The following is a 26,540-nucleotide window of genomic DNA, read 5'->3' on the forward strand; positions in this document are numbered from 1 at the left end:
AAAGAACAAGATAGAAAAGTCAAAGACAAAAAATGAACAGTTTTGCACAGATGGCAAAGATATCTCCCGAATGCTATTGCAACCTTGTTTCCCTCACCCAATATCTACAACATACATAGGCTCAAGGTGGTTATCTTTTAAAGTCCACTGTGATATATCCTTCAAAAATGTAAACATTCCATGTGCACATCATTTCCACAGCTTGGAGCAGAGATGAGTTAATGGTTCATTGTGCAATAACATCACAAGACAGACAAGGTGATTGCTCTCAAAGAACTTGAGTAGTTGAGTGAGAAAACAGACCAAATCAATCTATCAGACAATCGATCGATCAATAAGGGAAAATAAAGTACTTATATATTGTTATTAGAGATTTAGAAGATTTATATTCAGTCTGTTATCAGAGAAAAAATCTGCTTATAGCTATGTCTGCCAGTACTTGGCTATAATCTGAGCACGTAGAAGGCTGAGGCAGGAGAATAGAAAGTTCAAGACTAGTAATGACTCCCTGTCTCAAAAGGAAAAAAAGAGAGAGAGGTAATCATGAGTCAGCTCAGGTTATGTTATTCCTATCTTTTCTACTGGCTTTCCTTTGTTTCTGTTGTTGTTTGGTTTTATTTTGTTTTGTTTCATTTTGTTTTTAAACAAACTCTTAATGTAAGGACCAAGCTAGCATGAAAGTTTATATGAGCAGCAAGATGGCCTCATATGGCAGTAATCCTTCTATATCTTCCAAATGATAAGATTATAACTATGTATCACCACTCCAGGATTTCTGAATGCTTCCTTTTCCATGAGTAAACATATGAGCATGCATGTGTTCATATTTATACTTAAATGTACATTTTCTATATGAATTTAATTGACTCAAAGGACAGAACATTGTGTCTTCTTGATGTATCAATAGTATATTATAGGTATTTCACATATGGTCAAATATTTAAAATGAGACATATAATATTTCCACTCATTTTAATTTTTAAGAGATTATATATAGGGGGAACAATGTAATACTATAAAATACATTAAAAATAAGTCACCACCACAATTTTTAACTCATTTTTATTTAAAAATTTCTTTTAAGAAAATTGCTAGCTAAACTAAATAAATCCATAAATAAGAAGAGGAAACAAGAAGTAATTTATTTATGCAGGCCATCACTCAAAAGGTAGAATATCTTTTCCACACAGAAAGTTACTTTTTGTCTCATTCTAGAGAATTGTATCCAAGAAGTATTCTTATTTTTATCACCATAGATTAGTTTTAAATGTTTTATATTTTCACTTAAATATAAATTATTTTATACTAAATATGAAATGCCTAGTTCTCTTACTCGACACAATAGTTTAGAAATGTGCTCATATTGTTTGATGTATCATTTTTACATTGTTGATCAGTGTTCCATTTAACAAACATCCCACAGTTTTAAAATATAGCACGGATGATAGGCATTTGGGTTGCTTTTTATCCAGGGATATTATAGTAATGCATTTTATGTACACTCTGATAAAAGTTATGACCACTTGCATTTATTTTTCTTGGATACAAAATATAAATTGAATTTTTAACATATTGGGTTGGTTTCCATTTTCTGAAAACTGCCAAATGGCATTCTAAGTAGTGAAATCCTTTCTTAGTCTCAATAACATCATACAAAAATACCCATTACTTCACATTGTCATTGACACTGTGACATTGGTTTTTAGTTTTAGATGTCCAGAGAGTTGGAATAGTAGTTCATTATGTCCCTCCTGTTTCCCTAATAGTCACGATTTTCACATAGTTGCATATCATTCAATGCTTGCTATTGTGGGGTAATTTATCTTTTTATTATTGATTTGAAGTTCTTTAGGTATTATAGATGCTTATTATTTGTTAGATATATTTACAAACATTTCTGCCTAGCTTGTGGTTTAATTTTAAACTTTATTAAAATTTTTGATGAGCAAAAGTTTCAAATCCCCATGGATTTTAATATATTGTTCTCCCATATGATTAATTTTGTATGCATTTTCTTTGAGAAATCTTGGCTTGTCTCAAGCTCCTAATTTCTACTTATCTCCTGAAAATCTTTATAGAGAAAATTTTCACTTTTAGTTTATGACCTGTCTCCTATTGCAAACTTCACTTTTTATGACCGTGTAGCTGTTCCAAAGCGTTCTATGAGAAGGACTTTTTTGTCTGTATATAAGTGTCTTTATCAAAAACTAATAGGTCATATTGAAAATAATATCATTTCTAGTTCTTTTGTTACCTAAATTATTTATCCATAATGATTTTCTTGTGTGATCTTATTGTGTATCCTTACTCTCTGTCTTAGCTACTTTTCTATTGCTTTAATAAGATACCAAAGCAGCTTATAGAAGAAGGAATTCCTTGGGTGCTTATAGTTCTAGAAGGTTATTTTCATAACCATCATGTTGGATGGAGAGCATGGTAACAGGCAGGGAGGCACAGTGCTGAAACAATAACTAAGAGCTTTCAACTTGATTCACAAAGCATGAAGCAGAAAGAAACTAACTGGGAATGTATGGGGTTTTAAAACTTCAAAGTCTGCCCAAAGGATGCATCACCTTCCAAAAGACCCTACCACTTAACCTTTCCAAACAGTTCCATTAATTACAGGTAGAATATTCAAATACATAACCCTATGGGTGATCCTGTATACTCTTCAGACTATTATACCCTCTCTCTGTTGAATCCCAGAAAAGTAATTTTAAATACTTTTAACATAGGTTGTCACATTTTTTTCACAGATTAATAATCTGTGAAACATGTCCAAGTTATAGAAGAAATAGTTATTTGTATTTATAATCCCAGAGGAAGGGTCCAAAATAACAAGAGAGACATGACAGCAGGCAGCGCCATGATGAGAGGAACTTGGAGATCACACCTTACCAGAAACCACAAAGCACAGAGAAGAACTAGAAATGGCGTAGGATATAAACTTCCAAAGCCCCCACCCCTCCAATGTTGCCCTTTCCTCCAACAAGGCTGCAATTTCTCCTCAAACACCTTTACAAACTGGGGACCAGGTGTTCAAATACATATGGAAAACATTTCCCATTCAAACCATGAAAGTTAGCATCATCTTCAGGAAACCTCAGAATGCTTGGGCTTGTGGCCATGCAGCTTACCAAATTTGTAATGTTGGAAAATGGCTCGATTACTTGTGCTTTGAATTTAGCAGAATTAATGTGGAAATGTTGGTAAACTCTTCAAGACAAAAACTTATGAGGAGGTAGAAGTGTGAGAATTAATATACACAATTTGAATGCACAAATTTATATTCAATTGGCATCAGGTAAGTGTTCAAAAATCTGTTAGCCATTACTGTTAATAGGAAATAATTGTCAGTTCCTTGAATTTCTGCCTAAGATATATTCCTTAGCAATTTAGAAATATGGAGGAATTTTTCTTTACACCAAAGTAGAAAGTAATCTTCAATGACGATAAGTAGGATAGAACCAAAAAAAAAAAAAAAGGTGAAAAGAAAAACAACTCAAAAACATTTCCAGAGTCAGCCTTACAGACCTCCTTCACTTTATTTGTGACAATGGTTTTATGCCACAGTTCTAAGCAAAATTACCTGTAGTTATGCATGCTCAAACTTTGGATTTTTCCTGCAAAGAGCTCTCACACTTTTCTTTACACTTTCTAAAGGACAGTTAAGGAGAGATTTTCATTTTTAACTCTTCGTTTTGTTGTCTTTGCCCGTTCTAATCAATGGATCATCTATCATGCTTCCCCCCGGAAGCCCTCAGACATGGAACATTAGCTCTAGATGGTGATTCGACATCTTACTACAGTCTGCAGTTTCCACAAAGGTAAATTAAAAACTGAGCGAGGAAATGACAGTCTATAGTTTATATAGCTTACAGAATATCAGAATCTGGCACTAAGCCCCAGAGCTGTGACTCCTGGCAAGCACCTATCTTGCTATATGAGATGGCTGTGCCTCCTTAGGCAAACCCTCCAGCTTCTACACTTGCTGTGTTTCTCAACACAGTGCATGGAAAGGTGATAATCGTTGACATATTTTTGAAAGTAGCAGGGTCATGGGATCAAGTGAAATGTATTCTCTGAAAGAAAGAAAATGCAGATATTAACAATGATGAAAATAGACTTTATTGTTTTGATAAATAAATTGGAACTGACCCCCCAAAAAAACCAAAAAACAAAAACACATTGTTCTGGGCATTAATGTGGCCAGAGTTCACACATGATGACCATTATACTTCTGTGTCAGACACTTCGTATTTACATATTATCCTTCATGGAGATAAGACTAGGGTATACATAAGCAGTAGAGCCCTAGCCTAGCACGTGTCAGGCTGTGAGTTTGATTGTTAGTACTAACAAAAAAAAAAGAGTTACATAAATGAAAACACTGTACATGCATTTAATTATTCATTGAACATGGGTTTTCTTTCTCTTCCATTTTCAGGATTTTTGTTAAATCTAGAAGAAGCTAATTACACAGCTGAGGTAATAGGATTTCAAACTATTTGTCACCCCTAGCTTATTTAACTACAGAAGTTGGAAGTTACAACAATGGCTTGTAGTTTCATTCATTAGTAGCTGACTAATTATATAGACTGATTTGCCTGGAAGGTCTTCCCATCTCTGCTCTTCTCTTTTTGAAGTATGGAAGTGTGGAGATCAGAAAAAAAAACTATATATCAAATGAAATACAAATAATTAATGGCTTAATTCTAATTAAAACCAAATTAGGGGGAAAAGGCTTGTAGTACTAGACAGCTAGACTATTCCCTATTGGCTAAATCAAATAGTAAATCAAAGTATAATTTTTCTGACTCAAGAAAGGCTATCTGTCAAAATTATTCAAAGGCTATGTCATTTTTCCTTTCAGGCATTCAATAGCTGAATAGCTTAAAAATAAGTATTTTACATGTAACACTTGGGTCATATCAAGGCTAGTTTGCTACATATTCATGATCCTTTCTGTAGAGCAGCCTGTGTATGCACAGACAGAAAATGTTGTGTGTCTTTACATCTCAGAATCTTCTGGTCTTCGCAGTAAAACCACTGTTGTCTAAAATAAGATGGACTGGCATATACAGAAGGGAAACAATATCATAAGTGGGAGGTAATTTGTGCTTGTGCTTCTGGGAGAAGATGATGGGATGAGTGCTGCAGACCTTTCCCTGCCTTATAATTCATTCTCCTAGTGGAAGAATGAAGAAATCATCAACTGCTGATCTCAGAGAAAGTTAGGTAAAATGAAGGTAAACTTTCTGTTTTTAAAGGGAAATGATAGACAAGAATCATTTTACTTGGTTTTAAATTTGTGATATAGTTACAAAAAGATATCAACATTAGTGAGGGTAGGATGAAGGGTTCCTATTGTTTTATCTAGTGCTTCCTTGAAACTTTGTATTTATCCACAATTAATTCAAAGAAAGCCTTAAAAATTAAATGTTCCTCTTTATATCTCTCTGAGGCTACAAGTAGTAGCATTTGAGATATCTCAGAAGTATGATATATGTAGCAGATTTATTATGGAATATATCACTACATAATAATGGTTACTAATTTTATACTATTGGGATATATTTTATTATATTTTATTAAATGTAAATTTCAAATTTTACAAATGTTTCACTAAATTCTTCTACTAAACAAAAATATTTCAAGTAATTTTCATGAGTGTTTTTATGAAAGAAAGCTACAGTTCTATAATTCACCAACTCTCTCTCTCTCTCTCTCTCTCTCTCTCTCTCTGTGTGTGTGTGTGTGTGTGTGTGTGTGTGTGTGTGTGTGTGTGTGTGTGTGTGTGTGTGTGTTGTGTAGAACAACATTCTGGAGTGTAACATAAACATGAAACAAGATGGAGAAATGATTTTAGGTCTGAACACCTGAGGCATTTATCCATGAGGGCGATTGGTTATATTTGGATGTTGTTGCTTTTAATTAATTCTTCCTTTTGGCTTCTTATGTCTGTTTTAATCTTTAGAACCTGTATAAAAATAGGATGATTAAACTCCCTTAAACTCCAAGAATAAAGAGAAATACACAACAAAATGAACAAAGACAGAACAACGGAACAGTGTTTCTGTTGAGCTACACACAGAGACATTAAAGAGAAAAATGTATTGGAAATAGCAAACTACTGAAAATGTAGGCTAAGTGTGAAATACAATTGCTACCACATTTCCCTACCTAGTATATAATATCCCCAAGTCTGATAAAAAAAAGTTTGAATAAGGATTACTAATTTTGAAATTATTTCATAGACAATCAGGGTACATCAAAATATTTAGAATAGAAGAATGAGGTACAGGTACTCTGGCCTGAAATAACTCATGATAATTTGAAGAGGAGATTATCATAAAAGGAAATTGAAGGCAGAGAGATTACAATACTTGCCAATTGACAGATCTTCAATAAAGCTATTGTTCATGGGCTGCTGAATTAGAAATGAATGTATGTTTTCCATTTGAATTCAGTAATTGTTGAGAACATTTGTTACACTCAACACTGTTAGTCAGTTGAGTCCCTTGTCCTCATCAAGCATATACTCTACTGGAAAATGACATTAAATGTTTCCAAGGGTCATGAAGCATTGTGGAGCCTAACTGTGTTCTGCTTAAAACATAGACTCTCCCCCTAGCACAGCAGTGTGAATTGACATTTGAAAAATAATTTGCCAGGGTTAAGTCATTTGATACCTGATGGCAGGCAAGTTCTTTTTCACAGATGAGCTGTAGAATTGGACAACAGGAAAGGAGGTCGGGGGACAGGGAAAGCAAAATGTATAGAAAAGTGTTGGAGTTCTTCAGAAGAGGAGCTGGAACTGGAGACCACCAACGCTGGGAGGTGGTGGATTTTATTTGGCTTTAGTGCATTTCTCTGGAGAATTACCTTGCTCCCCCTTTTCTATTGATCTAACAGTGTCCATGTCCCCCTAATGCAGTGGGGATTGGGTCGCTATCTCTGTGTAGTAGCATAGAAATAACTGAATTTATTGATTGGCTAGTTTAATAGTGGACACCCTAGTCTCCCCTGCTCTTTGTGATGTAATGGACATATGAGATGACATATGGCATGTGAAAGAAAATGGATGAAACAGAGTCATCAGCTGAAGGTACAAAACTACCAACAGGGAACAGGGAACACTGACTATTCTTTGGAGCAAATGGTCACAGGAAATTGTAAAGCTGGACGTATTTTGTCCCCCTTCTCCCATCTTAAAGGAGCCACAATGTCACAATGAATCATAGAAAGGGAAAATATGACAATTGAGGAAGTGGCAAATGCAATAAGAGTGAAAGATACAAAGAGAGTGTTGTGTGACACTTCCCTGGGGAGTTGTGACACAACTGTCTGCTCACCCTAGAGAGAGCATCAACAGCACACCTTAGTAAAGGACACGGCCAACAGCCAACTTGGTAGATGAATGAATTTACTAGGGTTCTTTACAGCAGCATGGGTAAAGGGAACATCAGATGCAGCTACATCACTCATCCTAGCCTGAGGACCAGTCCAAAAGAGCAACCATCCTGGATCTCTCTGCATGATACGCAGGCAGCTCAGCAAGTGGAATATCTCCCGTCACTCTGGTTTGCTGGCTCTGTAACCGTGGCTACAGACCTTATGAACCTTATATGTTTCATTTTTGTCAAACAGGTGAGATATGTTTACTTTTCAAGTATCATATAGCAAAGGGCATGAAGCTTAAAGAAACTAATGCGATCCTGTAAAACTTGAAAATGAGGCCAAAAATGGAAGAGATGACATTCTGACATTACAAGGAATATTTGCTATTACACATTCCGATCTTGCATGTAGAAGTCCATAGCCCTATATAGCCCTTACATGGCAATGTATAGATAGATAGATAGATAGATAGATAGATAGATAGATAATGATATATATATATCCTAATCTATAAATTTTATTTTTTATTCACTAGAAAGAACCATTTCTGATTATGTGTTTACTCTTGAAAAAGAAAGATAAAACACTCTCGGCCATTGCCTGGTGACTTGGGACATGATGGAATAGAGCTGTGAGCACCAAACATAATCAACCAATCTGCTCTTTACAACAGCTTAAAATGATCTCAAGGTTAAAGATAACACTGTTGATCTCTCAGATGTCTCGGGCTTTGTAATGTATCTTCCACATCAATATAATTAATTTTATTGGATTTTTTTAATTTATATTTCAAATGTTATCTCCTTTCCCCCACCCAACCACCTACCCCTTTCCAACTCCCTGCCCTGACATTCCCCACACCAGGGTGGGGGGGCGGGGCAGCCTTAGCAGGACCAAGGACTTTTCCTCCCATTGGTGCCCAACAAAGCCATCCCCTGCTACATATTGCAGCTGGAGCCATGGGTCTTTCCATGTGTACTCTTTGAATGGTGGTTTAGTCCCTAGGAACACTGGTTGGTTGGTATTGTTGTTCTTATGGGGTTGCAAGCCCCTTCAGCTCCTTCAATCTCTCAATCCTTTCTCAAACTCCTCCAATGGGGACCCCATTCTCAGTTCAATGGTTTCCTGTGAGCATCCACCTCTGTATTTGCCGTGTTCTGGCAGAGCCTCTCAGGAGACAGCTATACCAGGCTTCTGTCAGCCTGCACTTCTTGGCATCCCCAAGAGTGTCTGGGTTTAGTGACTATATGTATATTGGCTGGATCCCCAGGTGCAGCTCAAGAAGAACAACCAAAGTGCAGATGCTTCAGTCCTTTTTAGAAAGGGGAACAAAAAATATTCATAGGAGGAAATATGGAGACAAAATTTGGAGTAGAGACTGAAGGAAAGGCCATTCGGAAGGTTTTCAAAGTGGTTCCTTCCTGGTTGCCATATGCAAATGCTGAGCTGTTGTGACATTTTTATTTGGAAATGTAAAACTAAAATACCAGTGTCATATCAGTTTAAGTGTACATTGCACAGCTGAACTTTTCATGCTGTCATTTATAATATGTTTGTGAGATGCTTTGGGGTTAAAGTTTTGTTTCCAAATTGCTGTTTAACTTGAAAGCACACTCAAATCTGTGAGCTTGGTATCAAGTCCAGGCATAACATTCCTATTGGAAGCCATGCTTATGTTTTCTTGTAAAGTGCTTTGGAATTAATAAAATACTAGCATAAAAACAAACAAACAAAAAAACGCTAAGACAGTTCCTTCGATACCATCTATCAGAAACCAAATCCAGATATTGGCTGAGTATCACATTGCAGGTGTGAACAGAATGGAGGTATAATTCCCAGTGTTCTATTGTACAATATGATAAATTATTCATTGTGTGCTTCTGAAAAGCTACAAGGAACAGGTTACAAACGTGATCACCACAAAGAAATATTGAGGGTATAGGTATAGTAATTAGTCTAATTTGATCACTGTACAGGGTATATAGGTTTATCAAAACATCTCATTATGCCCCATAAATATGCACAATTATTAATATTATTATTTGCCATATTGAGATGTGAAATAATTAGCCTAAAGTGATTGTCAGCTTAGATTGAGGTCCTTTTTCTTTATTATAAACTTTACTTAGTAACCATTGCCTAAAATATGCTGTCATTTACAGCAAACTTCTCAAAATAGTCTTTTTTTCTGTCCAACTAAAAATGTATCTTTTCTATCAGTCCAAAGGCTTTGTTTATTACTGTTTACATATGGAACTTAGTCCTCTTAAATTATAGAGTAGACAGTGGGCTGTATTTTTTATTCTTATATTTTATTTCCATCCATATTAACTGCCATCTCGGTAACAATTTCAAACATTCTAAATAAGGACAAAGTGAACATGAGTGATATAAATATTCTTATAACCATATATGTAATTTCATTTTGGGACTAGATCCAATGTTCTCTATCTCTGAAAATCTAATTTTGAAAACTTCTCTGACACAATTAAGACTGAGTACAGCACAACAGCCCTAACACATTTTAAATATTTTTAAACTTATAGATTTCATCATTTCCTCCAAAACCATGTAAAATAGTTGATAAAGAATAGTAGACAAAATGTCCCTAAGAATACTATGGGCATTTTTCTATTCATTCTTTGGCCTCCATATACCAAAATAAATTTTGCTATTCCAGGAAAGAAAACTGCCAGGTTTTCTCATATTCTGAAATTGAATATTTCTCATATTCATATGGCCTAAGAGATTATATGCTGGAGATAAATTTGGATTCAAGTCTTACAGCTACGTCATGTATTCACTGCGAAGATGTGGGCAGATTGCCTAGCTCCATGAATCTTGCTTTATTTCAGAATTAAAAGTGTAAATACCCTCAAATCCATTTAGTATGAACTTGGATCGTGACAGGGAATCAATGAATGCTATTATTAGTTCTCGAGTTCCTGATGTTTATTGAAACTTTTCCTGGAGTCTATATTGTCCGTGAAAGGTAGAAAACAGAGAAGCATGTAGTAACATATTTGGTTATTACAGCGTCAACATTTCAAGAAAAGTATCTTTCAAGTATAAAATTGTCTTCACTACAGATCTGTGACAAATAAGTCTGAGTCACAAAGCTCATTTCCCTTGCTTGGCCCATAGGGAGTGGCACTATTAGGAGGTGTGGCCTTCTTGGAATAGGTGTGGCTTTGTTGGAGGAAGTTTGTTATTGCAGGGGTAGACTTTGAGGTCACTGCTTAAGCTCTGCCCACTGTGGAATACCAGTCGCCCTCTGGCTGCCTTCCAAGCAAAGTGTAGAACTCTCAGCGACTCTCCAGTTCCATGTCTGCCTGCAGGCTGCTATTCCTTCTCCCATGTTTCCTGCCATGACTATAATGGACTGAACATCTGAAACTATAAGCAAGCCCAATTGTTTTCTTTTATGAGTGTTACCATGGTCATGATGTCTCTTCATAACAATAAAACCCTAACTAAGACAGCATCTGAGGCTCAGTTTTAAAGACCTCCTGAAGAGCTGTAGAAAGTGCTTCTAGAATGTCTACCTAAGGATAGAAGAAGGAATGTGTGCCTACCAGCTTTCATATCTTCCTGGACTAGGACTTTACATTTTTATGTCATCAGTCTTAACAGTTCACCATAAAGTTCTCCACACAGCCACAGAGCAGTTCGTGATGCAGAAAGTATAAAGCAAGTGTATACATGGTAAGAAGAGATGCTGGGACAGAGTGGAATGAGTTAGCCAGCAACAGCTGGAGAAGGTTGGTCAAGAAAAGAAGAGACAGATATCAGTTGTCCCACGTAGTACGTTATAGTTACTCAATGTTCGAGATACAGATCGCTGAGTGGGGAATTCTCTTTTTCTTCTCCCATGAACTCTGATACCAACCAGTGCAGTGAACTGAATAGTTTCTTTAACCTTTTTATGACCAAATAAATTAATAAGAGAATTTCAGCCAGAGACATACAAGAACCTAGCAGAAGTTAATGATCTTCCTGAGATTTAAAAATAGGGTAGCTTATTATCTAATCTCTTTACTTCGGTTGATTTATTTGTCTCACAGTAAATATCTTCCATCCGTGAAATTGTTGTCTGTGTCTTATGGATGAATACACTGATGCTTCTAAAAGTCCAGTTATCTTCCTCATGACAGTTAGTAAATGGACAAAGTTTACAGGGACTCCAACCAGCTCTTACTGACTCTGTAATCATATTCTGAAACATTTTTCTTAACATATACTTTAATCCTTATAATTTCTCTTAACCAAATACAGATATATCATTAAATGTTAGAATGTCTGTGAACATTTTAAGCATTCCTACACTATGTCTAAGCTGTACAACTATCTAGGACAGTCAGTACAAAGATGGAAACTCTCAACATGCTTATCATTTAATCAGTTATTTTAATCACTAGCTATTGATTAGCTGACAACAGGATAGTATATATCCAAAGCAAATGATACTCAGTCAGGATGTTGGAGGACTCACTAAGCCTTTGTGGGCTCTTAGACTTCCATTACTAACCTTCTATGTGGGAAAGAAATTATTTGAACCTGTAAATGGTGTTTTAAACACCCATTAATACATTGTAAAGTGATTTTCTTGTTAGTATGCCTTGGCATTACAGATGAGAAGCTGGCAATATCCCAAGATAAAAGGACAAGTTTTCATCCAATAGATTGGGACAGAGACAATCATGTGAACTTAAAGTCATCAGGCATAAGTTCAATATGTAGCTCTGCTATACCTAAGGCCAAGGCAGATCCTTAAGGCAGTTTGGTGCTTTTAAGATATTGTTTGAGCATCCAATACAGACCACCTCAAATTATCCCCTATCTAACTCCTACCGGACATCCCCACACCCTTCTCTGAACTTCATTATTATTGTTTCTTCTCCTTCTCTTCTGCCTCCCCTCTCCCCTCCTCTTCCTCCTCTCCTTCCTCTTCCTCCTCTTCTCTCTTCTCCTTCTCCTTCTCCTCTTCCTCCTACTCCTCCCCTCCCCCTTCTTCTTCTTCATCTCACTCTTCACCTCCTTTCCCTCTTCCTTATACCTCCTCTTTTTCTTTTCAATCACCCTCTGAGACTATTTAGTTCTGCAAGTATAGGGGGTATACAGCCATTCACTGAAGCATGGGTAATCTACAAAGGGCCACATCCTTGAAAGAAATGCATTCCTCCTCAGCAGCTATCAGCTATCAATTGCACCTCAGTTAGGAGTCAGATCTTGTGAGCTTGACTCCCATCCATATTGAATGTTGGCTGGCTTCATCTTGCTCTAGCATCCACAATTACCATGAGCTATGAATGCAGGGGTACTGTATTGTATAGAAGACACCATTTCATAGCAGTCAATCCTGAGCTAAGACTATTACAATTTTCTTCTCTCCCCAGTTCAAAAATGTTTTCTGAGTTTTAGGGGTATCCATAGATATCACATTTAAGCCTGAGGATTTCATAGTACTTTTTCCACTTGTTCTCTTCACTTTAACCAGTTGAGTCTCTGGTGACTTTTAAAGTGAGGTATAGTACCCCAGCCACCATAAGTGAATATAATATTCACTGAATGATATATTTTAGAACATTCAATATGAAGTAATTTTAAATTATGACATCTGGTATTTATGAATGTAGTCAGTAAATCCTTCCTCTAAAAAGAGGTGTACCTATAAAATCCAGGATCTCAAAAGCCCTGAAAGAGAATCTGTCGAGAATGGACAATCATGATATAATTTCTCTTTTCATGACATTTCCTTAATGCATACAACACAAAATTCAATATACAATTAGAATTGATTTTTCTTGTTGGAATGATAGGGATTGAATGCAGGGATTTGTACATATTGAGCAAGTATTCTACCACTGAGTTACTGAGCTATACCATTCACATTTTTATACTTTCTTGATTATAAGGACTTTATAAGGACTTGCGCATTTGAGAAAATGTTCTCACAAATGCTCAAAGATTACCAGAAAGAGTTGAACTCAGTTTTTCTCCATATTTACAGTCATTTAAAGTCGTGTAGGTAGTACTGCTCTCTCTATTTATGAAAGACATGGTCAGCTGCATGATTATGAAACTGAAATCGTCTGTATTTGGATTCTGATTCCTCAGTGGTCTACATAAGCAGGAAAAGGAGTCAAAATCAGAAAGAACGGTGATGGCCAAGACCTGGGGCGAGGACCAAGTGACAGCATAGAACATTGTGCTCTTTGAACGAAACTCTGCTGGGAGCTTAGGATTGATTTATCTCTGCCTCTGAAACTTCAAAGGAAAAGTTTCTCCCTGTTAAAGCTCCACAATGGAGAAGAAAGGCAATGTTCTTTATCTTGGAGCAAAAAGGCCTGAAGGGAAATGACAATGGCTGAAAACGTGCAGTTTCTGTTAGGTGTGCAGTGATGGTGCTAACCTTGTTCCTAACTCTCTTTGTATCTTCCTCAGCTGGTAGTTTAATTCCTCCTTATCATCAAGGACCATTTGAAATGTCTCTGCACTCAACTAGGTTGAAAAAAAAAAGAATGCAGCTGCCAGAGTTGTACAGTCCCAGGTGTTATGGTAATGGTAAGAATCTGAAGAGTTGCCAGGGGCCCATGCCCTAAATATCTACATGTTTGCACTGCTCTGAAAGGCCCTTGAATGCTTTGGGGTGGCAGAAGTAGGTCAGCATGAAGCTGAGAGGACGTTCCTAAGGTAGTTTGACAATGCTTGCTTCCTGTACTGCCTTTGCTGTTTAGTTCATTACAACATGAGTAGCTTCCATCACATTTCAGCCACCATGGCCTGAGAGGTTCCACCAATGTCTTCCGTGTGGGGGTGAACCAGAACTCTCAAAAATCATGAGTGTAAATAAGTCTGTCCTCCTTCAAGTGCTTTTTGTCAGGTATTTTGACCATGGTAACACAAAAGTAACTAAGACACAAGATGGAACACTAAAATATTTCTGATTTCACCATCTAAACAGACACATGCATACACACACATACCTGGAGGAGTGGTAAAACAGTGGCAACCTGGAGTTGACTCTGGCTTATTGCACAACTGAGACTTATTCCCATTGGTTAAGCAGCTTCCCTTCCCCACCCCCTCTTATCCTCTGAAAACTAGTCCAACTCTCTAATTCCATGAGTTGGAATTTGTAGAAATTTCATACAAGTGTAACCGCAAGGTATGTGTCCTTCTGTGACTGGACAGTTTAATTTCAATAGAATAATATCCTCGGGGTTCATCCATGTTATCACAAATTTTGACGTTCTTATCTTATAGAGCTATATTGTTATCCTCAATCCGACTTCTGGATATTTATCCAAAAGAATTAACATCTGGATCTCCAATAGGCATGAGCATGTGTTTGTTCTTCACAGCTCCATTTGCAACAGAAGAAATGTGTAAAAAAATCATAAATACATATCTATAACGTGAATAGATAAATAAAAATACGTATATATCTGAACACAGTAGAATAGGGTTTAGTCTTTTAATAGTTGTATGTAGTCATTTAAATTGTTGCAGAATTGGGGATTTTAAATTTATCTTATTGATAGGTAATCTCCCAACGTTAAAAAATAAGATATTGCTCATTCATACAGTGTAAATTTCAGCCTTGTTTTAGATGCCTCGCAGCTTCCCAGACCACTCTGTATCTTGAAAGCCTGTAAAGCTGACAAGGAGCTGTCTCTATAGGCTGGCGAAGTGCTCCTTACTATAGACCACAGTACTTTCTAGTCCATTTTCTGTTTCATTGCTGGGGTGACCCTAGAAATATGAAAGGTTGATGTTTTTCAGTGTAAAAAGAGAAAATTCTCTTTTTAAACTTCAGAGACTATACGTCCTTCGTCTGAGTCATCAACTCCCCAAGGAGAAAGTACACCTAGTTCTAACTCCTGCCTGTCCCTTGCCCATAACAAAAGATTTTTTTTAACATCACTCAGACTGACTTGGGTCCCTGTAGATCAAATGTGAAAACTTGGAATGTACTGAAATATTGGTCTCAGGAGGATAAGTATTTTTGTTTTCATCATTATTGCACCTCTGATACCTCAAATACTCTTGACACAGAATAAAGTACGTAATACATTCTTGTCAGATGACTGTATTAACCAAACTCATATGACGGTACAGGCTATTTGAACATCATAGGATAGGACTATACAGTCAGTTTTTGAGTGAAAACTGTTCTAAAGCATTACGTTCACTTATGATTGTGATCATATTTGTTGGTTAACAAGTAAAATTAAACCTCTACATCATTTGATTTCTATCCAATGGTTAGTGAATGGTTAAAACACTGGGAGAGTCAAACTTAGTGGATGAACTTGCTCTACCTATGAATGGTAGATACCTCTCAAAGTCTGAGATTGAATGACACAACCTATATAAGGCATTTATTATGCAGTATAGAGTTGATAAATGTGAGGTATTGGTTTTATACAAAACTTTGCTTTAGAATAAAGAGAGCTTATCATTTCATGATAGACCGAGAATTCCTGTAGGATACATGCTGGGAAACAAGGTTAATGTGAGTAATCTAGGCAGGGAACATTATACAACATGCTTAAAGCAACAACATGATTTAACTTCCACACCCCCTTCCCCAACTCTAATACACATTCCCTGTCCTATTGAAAACTTTGCATATCTCATGGTCTCTCTGTACACTGGAAAACAATGAGTCTACATTTTCTTTTGCTTGTTTTTGTTCTTTTTTTAATCTTCAAACTTATCTTCATATTCAGACATTTAATAATTGCTTCCTAAATTTATCAAAGCAGTTCACCCTATGTACTTTGGCATTTCTATGGGATTCCCTCCAGATTTTCAGAATAAAAGCCCCTTGTGGCCAAAATGTCATCCAGAAACCTGTCTTAAAAGCACTTCCCTCACGAGTAAAGGAAACACAGAACATATTGAGGTTTTCAAACTTTGTTCTACTTGGATTCTCAGAATCCATGGGTAGACATTTCTATTCCAGGCTTGGCCTTTTTGTCTAGAACTGATGCAAAGCATTTACAGGAAGAGAATGCTCTTGAACTAGAAACAACTTAGGGTTCGTCCCAACCAAGTATCAAAAAGAAACCATTAGAAGTACAATCCCAAGTCATCCACCTTGTGGAGAAAGGAATTTAGAAGCTTTCCAGCCACTAACCTTACACACACACACACACACACACACACACACACACACACACACACTCATCCACTCAGTAAATACATATAGAGTACTTAATCTATTCCTGGCCCTACGTTTGTTTAGTGTTGAGTTACATAATGCCACTCTCTGAGGAAACATAATAAGACTCTCACTGTCGCATCAATCCATGAGGAATGTTCTTTAGAGGTCCCATGAAATAATTGGTAATTTGAATCTGGAGTCATGCAGACCTAGTATAGAATACCACACAAATTATAAGCTGAATGGTCTTAGGAAAATTATTTAATTTCATTCAGTACTATCAATCAAGAAACTGGAAAAATAATAGCATCACCCAGATGTTATTGAATCAGTGAGAAAATGTATGTTGAGCTATTTTCTTCATGTCAGAAGTTCATAAGCAAAAGAGGTTGGTGACTGATACACACATTAAGACAAATGTAATGCCTATTATAATATTCTATTGCTCATTGGTCCTCATGACAGTTTTAGAACTAATTCAGTTTCTTCCGCAAATTAAATGAACTGCTCTACACAATTATCTTAAAAGTGAACTGGACATGAAAAAATTGGGCATCAAACTTTAAAACTTAAGAATCGTTAGAAAGGGGTTGGGGATTTAGCTCAGTGGTAGAGCGCTTGCCTAGGAAGCACAAGGTCCTGGGTTGGTCCCCAGCTCCAAAAAAAAAGAAAAAAAAAAACAAAAAAAAAAAAAAAAAAAAAAAAAAAAAAAAAAGAATCGTTAGAAAATTGGATGATTCAATCTACAAGCCTACTTTAAAATTATGAGTTCAAAGACAGCCTAAAGTACAAAACAAAACTGCTTCAAAGAGAAAAAAAGTAAAAAGATGTCGATCCAACTTTGACTGAGATGTAGACAGTGGTAGTCGAGCAACGCCTATGTGGTGTTTGAATATGCTTGGCCCCCGGAATGCATGGCACTGTTAGGAGGTGTGGCCCTGTTGGAGGAAGTGTGTCGCTGCGGGGTTTGGGGGGCTCTAAGACACTCCTCCTAGCTTCCTGGAGTCAGTCTTTTCCTGTTTACCTTCAGAACAAGATGTAGAACTCTCAGTTCCTACAGCACTCCATGTCTGCCTGGACGCTGCCATGCTTCCTGCCATGATGACGATGATAGAGTAAGCTTCATAACCAATAAACCCGCCCCCAGTAAGTGTTGTCCTTTATTTGAGTTGCCTTGGTCATGTTGTCTCTTTTTAGCAATAGAAACACTAACTAAAACAGTATGTAATACCCAATTAGGCAAAATAATCAATAGGGAGAAAAAAAATTGCCCTATATTTTATTTCAGTTCTTACAGTTTTAAATCAGTGGGAATGATTTTATTCAAATGCAAACACTGGAACAGATAGTAGAGTCAAGAAGTACTATAATAAAAAATAACAATTTACTAAACACATTTCTAAGTTGTCTTTGTGGCTCAAAGCAAAGTTAATAGGATATTAGGTCTACTTACTATTATGCTCATAAGTGTTCCATTATATCTGAAGATATACACTTCACCTTTCTAATAGTGCACATTCGTGATGGAAATATAAGCTTTAGAAGTTTTGAAACAAAAATAGCTACTCATACTTCCTGATTTTAGAGGTCAAAGAAATTTTACAACAGATTTTCCCCACTTGGCTAGAACCATAGTTACTTTAATTACTATTAAAATTTAAATTTCCATGCAAATGTAAGTGTTCAAGCTGCTATCAAATATTTATGTTTCGCATGAATAAATGTATCAACATGTTTATACATGATGATATGCTCATTGGCCAAGACTCAAGAGGTTAAGAATATTGCTAAAAATAACTGAAAACTCCACTCTTCTTTTGGGTAATTGTAAACAGTTCTCAGTCTTATACATAAACTTGCATAATTGCGTGTATACTTTTTCCTTCCCACATGCGAGATATTAAACACATTCTTCCTCCATTTGTTTAGATACAGTGTATTTTGCTCGTCCTTCTCTGTCTTTGTGTGGAGAGTCCCTCTGTTTCAGAGCGGCATCAAAATGTTACGTTATTTAAACATTTTACTTAATAATGGTTTTCAGGTGAAATAGTTGCTATTTTAAAATATTCTAAAATAAAAATTTGCATGAATGTCCTTATGCATAAGGGTGAATATATCTTCTGACTGAATTCCTATATTCCAAACATAATGTTACAACAGTAATGCTTAGTGCTTTTGAAATGTGATAGGTTATATTAAATTGCCCAACCCAAAGTTTGTACAAAAAATTAGAATCTCTAGAAAATTTTGAAATAGCAAAACTCGACTGATGAATAATCTGAAGGGCTGTGGTTACTGTTTGATTTTAGAACAATTGCCTGTTAACATCCCTGTGTGTATAGGCTGGTTTTGTGTGTCAACTTGACACAGATCATGTCAACAAAGAGGAAGGAACCTCAGTTAAGGAAATGCCTCCATGAAATTCAGCTGTAAGGCACTTTCTCAATTAGTGATAAATGGGGGCAGGCCCAGCCCAAGAGGGTTGGGCCATCCCTGGGCTGCTAGTCCTGTGTTCTATAAAAAGGCAGACTGGGCAATCCAGGGAAGCAAGTCTGTAAAAGCAGTGCTCCCTGGCCTCTGCATCAGCTCCTGCCTCTAGGTTTCTGCCCTGTTTGAGTTCCTATCCTGACTTCCTTCAGTAATGAAAAATGTAGAGGTATAAGTTGAATAAACCTCTCTCCATCCCCTGAAATTTGCTATTTTGTCATGGTGGGTCTTTTTGTAGGAATAGAAACCCTAACTAAGACAATGCTCAAGGTTCAGTTCCCAACCCACAAAATAAGACTTAAAAAATAAAATTAAATTATATTAATCTAAATAAATGGAGGTTTGACCTCCAGTAGACCTGCATGTAGGCAACTACTGATGTTTATGGGAGAGCCTAACATTTTTATAGCCTCCTATTTGTGAGCCTCTTGTCATTCCTCTAATGTTGACAGGATGACATTGATTACCTCAGGCACCATGTCTACACTCACAATGAAGTGAAGCCCTCAAGAGAATCTGTGACTGTTCTACTTATCAATAAACAACCTCTCACACACCTGCACATTGTGTTTATTGTTTACTAAAACTCCTTATGACAGTTAATGGTTAGCAATGTCATTTGGCCATTAGAGCTATAAAGGAGACTTGCAGAAAAGTGTATTTATACTTTTAGCATTTAAAGTAGGCGCAGAACAGAGATAAGTTAGTATATGCCAAGGTCATTAAAACAACAACAATAACAGAAACCATCGAAGTGTTTGTAAATGCCCATTTACTGCATTGCATTTTTGATAGCATTAGAAAACTCGACCTTCTCAGCCTTATGATTACAGAAAACCATATCTGATTGCTGTGATTAATTTAGCTGCTAATGAAAGTTTGAACATATTTTTATTTAAAATAGATATTTTAGTGATGCCTTTCTGTGAATTTCGACTTCATGCTACTTACTTTTGAATTTTTCATTTCAGTGCATTCAGGATGCATATTCATACATAACATACAACAAAGGGTTGCTATGTCCTTGAGTTAGTTGAAATGAGAAACTAAATAAAAAGTTTATCAATTCAAAGGCAAGGCACTGAATACAAACCTCAAAGGAGAGCTGTTTTCTTTTTGATCTGTCATTACACTAAATAATAAAACAGGTTTTCCCATAGCTAGCACACCACCTCAGAAGACAGACATAGATAAGCATGCAGTGTATAAACTTCTGATAAGTCAATGTCACGGTCAAGCATGCCAGACATGACCAACCTTGAACATCACTGAACACTGCCATGTTCTTGACCTGCATGTCTAAAGGTTGATTCGGCATATCTCCAGCAGATTTCCACTTTGTTTTATGTCTGTAGCAGAATGGATAGTTGGATCCAAGAACTTTCAGACTTCAGATCAGTGAAGGCAAGGCACCTGCCCAGATGGGTGCTCTCCATGGTGCTAAAATAATCAAAGGGAAACTCAATAGAAGAACTCTAATTTCAACCCAACGGTCACTTCAAGATTGACATAGGTGCTTGCGCTCACGCAAAATAAACATAAATTACAAGGTGAACAACATGCACTTGTATAGATTTTTCAAGTGTTAGTGAGCAAAATAACTATATTAGATAAGTACTACTATTCTTTTAGAATAAAGTTTAATCTCTGATGAACTTAACGTCCAGAGAAATTTTCCTATTTTGAACAAATAGCAATGCTATTGTATGTATTATTGTCTAAACATTGCAATAAAGTCTCAATAATGTTAAGAAAGGACCAGAAAATTCAAATATATATCTTTGCGAAACTTCAATAGAAATGTAAAATGACTTTCTGACCTAATATACTCTTAATTTATGTTCATAATGAAAATAAATCAGTCACAAAATACCTAGACAATTTTGTTGGGATAATGTCCATAAAATCTGTCCCTCTCCAGAGAACTTGGATTTCATTCCCAGCATCCACATAGTGGCTCACAACCATATTTAACTCCAGTCCCAAAGGATCTTGTTCCCTCTTCTGGCCTTCTTGTACACAGTATTCTTGTGCAGGCAAGACAACAACATACACGAACTAAAGACTAAGGAGAGAATTTTTGTGGGGGATGTATATTTTATTTATTTACATTTCAAATGTAAATAAATCCCCTTTCCTCATTTGCCTCTACAAACCTCCTATCCCATCCCCCTTTTCCCCTGAACCTGCTTCTGTGAAGGTGCTCCCCGACCCACCCACTCCCACCTCACCAACATGGCATTCTCCTACACTGGGTCTTCACAGGACCAACGGTCTCTCCTCCCATTGATGCCAGATAAGACCATCCTTTGCTATATTTGTAGCTGGGCCATGGGTCCCCCCCCATTGTGTATCCTTTGGCTGGTGGGTTTAGTCAGGGTTTAGTCCCTGAGAGCTCTGGGGAGTCTGGTTGGTTGATGTTGTTTCTCCAATGGGGAAAACCCCTTCAGCTCCTTCAGTCCTTTCTCTAATTCCTCTACTGTGGCCCTGTGCTCAGTCTAATGGTTGGTTGGCTATGAGCCTCTGCATCTGTATTTGTCAGGCTCTGACAGAGCCTCTCGGGAAACAGTTATATCAGGTTCCTGTCAGCAAGCATTTCTTGGCATCCACAGTAGTGTCTGTGTTTGATGTCTGTATATGGGATGGATCCCCAAGTGGGGCAGTCTCTGGATGCCCTTTCCTTTAGTCTCTGTTGCACACTTTTTCACTGTATTTCCTTTGAATAGGAGCAATTCTGGGTTAAAAAATTTGGCCCCATTCTCCCACAATGGGGGGTGCTTGCCTAACCTCTGGATATGGTCTCTATAGGTTCTCCCTCCCCTTTGTAGGGCATTTCAGCTAATCTCATCCTCATTGGGTCCTGGGAGCCTCTTGATTTCCTGGCATCTGGGACTTTCTGGTGGCTACCCCCAGTTTCCCATCCCCTATTGCTACATACCTCTGTTGAATTTTCTGACCCTCTGTATGGGAAAAATGTTTTTAATGAAAGAAAAAAATGAAAAGACATATATGCCCAGCTCAAGACTTTTCTAGAATCTACCTGAATTGTTTTTATCCTTAAAGTACTATTTATTGGGAAGAAATTAGAGATCTCCTAAGGTACAAACAATAGGTATGTACAGACCAAAAATTAATCCACTAGTGCAACATGCCCAGATTTTCACAGCAACTCATTAGTACTATTGATCAATAAACTTTGTCTACTGGTGTTCTGCCTTTGAAAAGTTATCTTACACAAACAAGATATGGTGTCATGTGTGCATACACACACACACAAACACACACACACACACACACACAATACACATTTTTATGCCATTAAATTCACATATAATTTTTGGATATCAGGAGAGCATTTATAGACCTCAATGTACTGGGAATATACCTGCAAGGATTAGCTTAATTTGTGCAATTAATCTTCACTGAATGATCTTCACTCCATCCACCCACCAAACATTTTCACTCCCCACCACACCTCCTTAATAATTTAACTTTCTTGCCTGTCACTTCATGACATAACATCATTCAGTTTGTCAAATTAAAGGTCCCTCCTCAAAACCTCAAAAACGTAGCATATTAGAAAATTGAGTTATTGGGTGGGGGGCACCCACAGAGAAGAAGGAGGAGATAGTGGGATTCTGGAGCGGAAACAGTAAAAAGAGATAACATTTGAAATGTAAATAAAAAATATTCATTAAAAATGAAAAAAAATGAGGTAAGAAGTATCTAACCCAGAGATCGGAAAGATTATGGTTCATAAAGAAATTTCAAAAGATTATATTTTGTTGATAAAATTTTGATGTCTCAAGTGAGTATTCACTTTATTCAAACTATAGTGGCTCTTGTGAACTCAAGTGCTGAATCATTGGGAAGGAAGGTCAAAGAGACCTCACCACTTGAAAGGCCAACGGCAGGCATGTTTGCCACAGGTGTTTTGCTATGGAATTATATGCATATGCCACTGAAGAAAACAAAAGACTAGTTTGGTTTGAGTTATTGAAATGATAAGTTAAAAAAATAAAATAATAGTGCAATTAGAATATGTTACAAGCAGTATAAAAGAAATATTCCATGTGCTAAGCCAAAGAAGGAATTAATGATAGGAATGTGGGGTATGAGGCTGGATAGGGTCTCAGCGACTAAAGTGCTTGTTGCACAAACATAAAGACTTGAATTTGGATCCCCAACACTCAAGTTGAAACTGGGCATGATCATGTGTACTTGTAACCCCAACATTTCAGAGGCAGGATTGAGCAGATCCAGGGACTTATTGGCCAGCCAGTCTAGCCAAATTAGCAATGTCCAGCTTCAGTAGGAGACCTTGTCCCAAAAAGTATGGTAGAAAAGTAATAAAGGAACACATCCTGACATCAGCCAAGGGCCTTAGCAGGTGCCACAAGGGCAAGTGTAAGTACACACACACACACACACGCACACACACACACACACACACACACACACACACACATACACACACTACTGGAAGTTCAAGAAGAGATGTCAGTGTGATTTCCTGAAGAGAGAGCTCATAGATTTCCATATTCTGTTAGTATTGGAACGCCATTATGTCAAACACATTGACACCTCAATACCACAGGGGCTGAGCTGTCCTAATTATTATGCAATTGAAAGAAATGAATGGAGACCACATTAGAACAGGAAGATAATTTAGTTTCAGTTATGGGATATTTCCAGCACCTCTTGGGAATGAAGCTGCTTAGAAAAACAAATGAAATTTAATATGGTAGCTTTATGATATAAGTTTAATTTATGTCTATAATTTAATTGACTCACATACAAGCTGATTTGGGTCCTTAGGCACATAAACTGGAGAGCAATTGGTCAGTCGTCTCTTATCAGTCTTGTTTCAAGTAGAATCCTATTTGGGGGTCCCTAAGCCTTCCTTTTGCACCTTATCTAGTTCATTTGATGTTACATTTTATGGAATAATTGCTTAGAATTAGCAAAGGCTGATGAAAGTATTATGATTCGCTAAAGCAGATTCATTTCCACTTCATCAGTTTGGCTCATTTGAATCTGTACTCAATGCCCCTTTTAAGCCACTACTTCTCTATTTAAATAAATTAAAAGAAGCATCAAAATATCTTCTCTATGTCCACAGCAGAAGGGGTGCTTCAGGGTTATGTTTTGATCTATTTGTAGGTCCTTCTAAGTGCCTATAAATTTATTTATGCTAAGAACATTTTTAGACTTGAGCTTTATATCCAACATGGATTCAAAAGAAGTTTAAGCAGAACATTTCTCTCTCATTGAAGTACCAAGTATCAAAATGGCTTTTGATGTCCAAGGAACTTGTAAAGGCTTCACTTTCTTTTGAGCAAAGAAGGTCATAATTTTCCAAAATCAAAAGGGCTGTGAAGTTCCAGTTTCTGAGTTTTCTTCATAAATGCTTCTCCTTCATTACTGTTTCCGTTCTGGTTCTGCTCTCTTTCTTAGCATGTTTTCTATTCTCAGATTCCTTGGTTTCTTCACTAGTCATCCTGTGGTTTCACATGCCATCATTCTCCCATGAAGAGGGGGGGCCTGTGTGTGGGTGTAGTCCTGTGGGTTTACATGGGAATGGACTAGATGCAAGACTGACCTTGGGGAAAACAAAGTACCAAGAAATAAGCTCAGTCACTAACAAGCATACGGACGGGGGCGTGGGGTTTCAGTCAAACTCCTTCTCTTACTCTCTAAATGCTGCCCCATATACGCTATGATGAAAACAGAATTGAGTGGGCATTTGCTTTCATTTTTTCTGTCCTTTCATGATGTGGTGATTTAAGAGGATGATAATTGACAAAGTCATGATGATAATGGTTGGGACATTTTCAGAGTTGAAAAAAAAAGAACATTCACTATGAATGTATTTCTGTTGATAATATCATTAATTCATCTAACAAGATCAAAAGTGAATAATACAGTCACCACTATTTGCAATGTATTTTTTGTGTTGAGACAGGTTCTCTCTACATGCTTACAGTTAGACTGGAACTCACTGCATAGACCAGGCTGGCCACAACTCAAAGCAATTTTCCTGCCTATGCCTTCCAATGTTGCAACTATCATCACGTTCAACCTAGAAATGTTTTTTATGATAGCTTACACTGGACCAGTATTGTATGGTTTCTATAAATCCCAGAAATGTTAATAGATATTAAAGGAAAGCAAGTTAATATCACCAAATCATAAAACTCAATAGGAGAGATGGTTCAGTGGGGAAAGAAGAACTTTGCAGTATTGCATGAGGATACAAGTTCAAAGCCCCAGAGCTCTGATAAATCTAAGACTGGTAATGCCTGCCTATAACTGCACTCAGACTATGAAACACGGAAGACAGGAAGAACAGCTGAAGCTCATGGACCAGCGGATTTGCATATGCAACAGAAAAACAACAGAGACCCTACCCTGAACATGGTGGATAGAAAGGATCACCAAGGACACTGTCCTCTGGTTCTCACATGTTCTTTGGCACTTACGGAGCCACACTTAAGAATGCACACACAAGATTGTGCACACAGACAATCTCACACTTTCTCCTTACAGTATTCTTTAACCATTACCCTAGTCCTCTCTCAGCAGCTATGACACTGAGATGCTTCAATATCCTTTCTCTATACATGAGGCACACATATCCTAAGGAGGGAGGGGTAAGATTACAAGTCCCTCGTGATATTGTTGAGCTCGTTGGTTTGTGTGCCGTCTCTGTGGCTGGCTTGCTTTTCCACTGCGTATGTACTTCCGTACTTCAGTAGAAGCTTCATGCTCAGTGAAAAGATTCATAGTTTTGGCCTTATGATGGTTGGTTAAAATGGTATAGCCCTGAAAATGATATAAAACCACTCAAAGGCTCTCTTGACTATAAACCACAACTGCTACAGCACTCAACCAATCTGGTTCCCCTCCTTCTTTGCTCTGATTCCTTTTGTTTTTCTCCTTATAGTGAAAGAAAACCAAATCTAAATATTTCTGCCTTGCTCAGCCATGGTGGGTGGCTGAGGCAACAACCAGCGGGGTGAAAGGTGAAGTCTGAAAGAATGCTCTCATTTTGTTATGATTTTTTCTTGAAATGATTGTATTTCAAACACATTTTAAAACTATGCTTTGAGTATCCCATTGGGCACAGCAAAATAATTGAAAGCAAAATAAAGCTGGAAAAATTACTGATGGCTTAAGGAAACCATGATCAATGACATATTTATTGTTTTAAAATCTATTCACCATCTTCAAGAGATCTTATCAGCTTTACCAGACTATATGTCCTAAAATGTTCACCATGCAGAAGATGTCTTCAATAATCAGTTTACTATAAATGACCTTGTAGCTAATATAATTTCAAATTTTATCACTCCATGCATCTTCATTCCTTTGGATTTGTTTAAGAAAATATATGACACCAGGAAGCTTATAAACCTGTCAACATAGATATTTGTCACTCCGTTCATAATTTGTTCCATTACCTTCATAGTTGCTACTT

This window comes from Rattus rattus, chromosome 9 (genome assembly GCF_011064425.1).
Source record: "Rattus rattus isolate New Zealand chromosome 9, Rrattus_CSIRO_v1, whole genome shotgun sequence".
Lineage (NCBI taxonomy): Eukaryota > Metazoa > Chordata > Mammalia > Rodentia > Muridae > Rattus > Rattus rattus.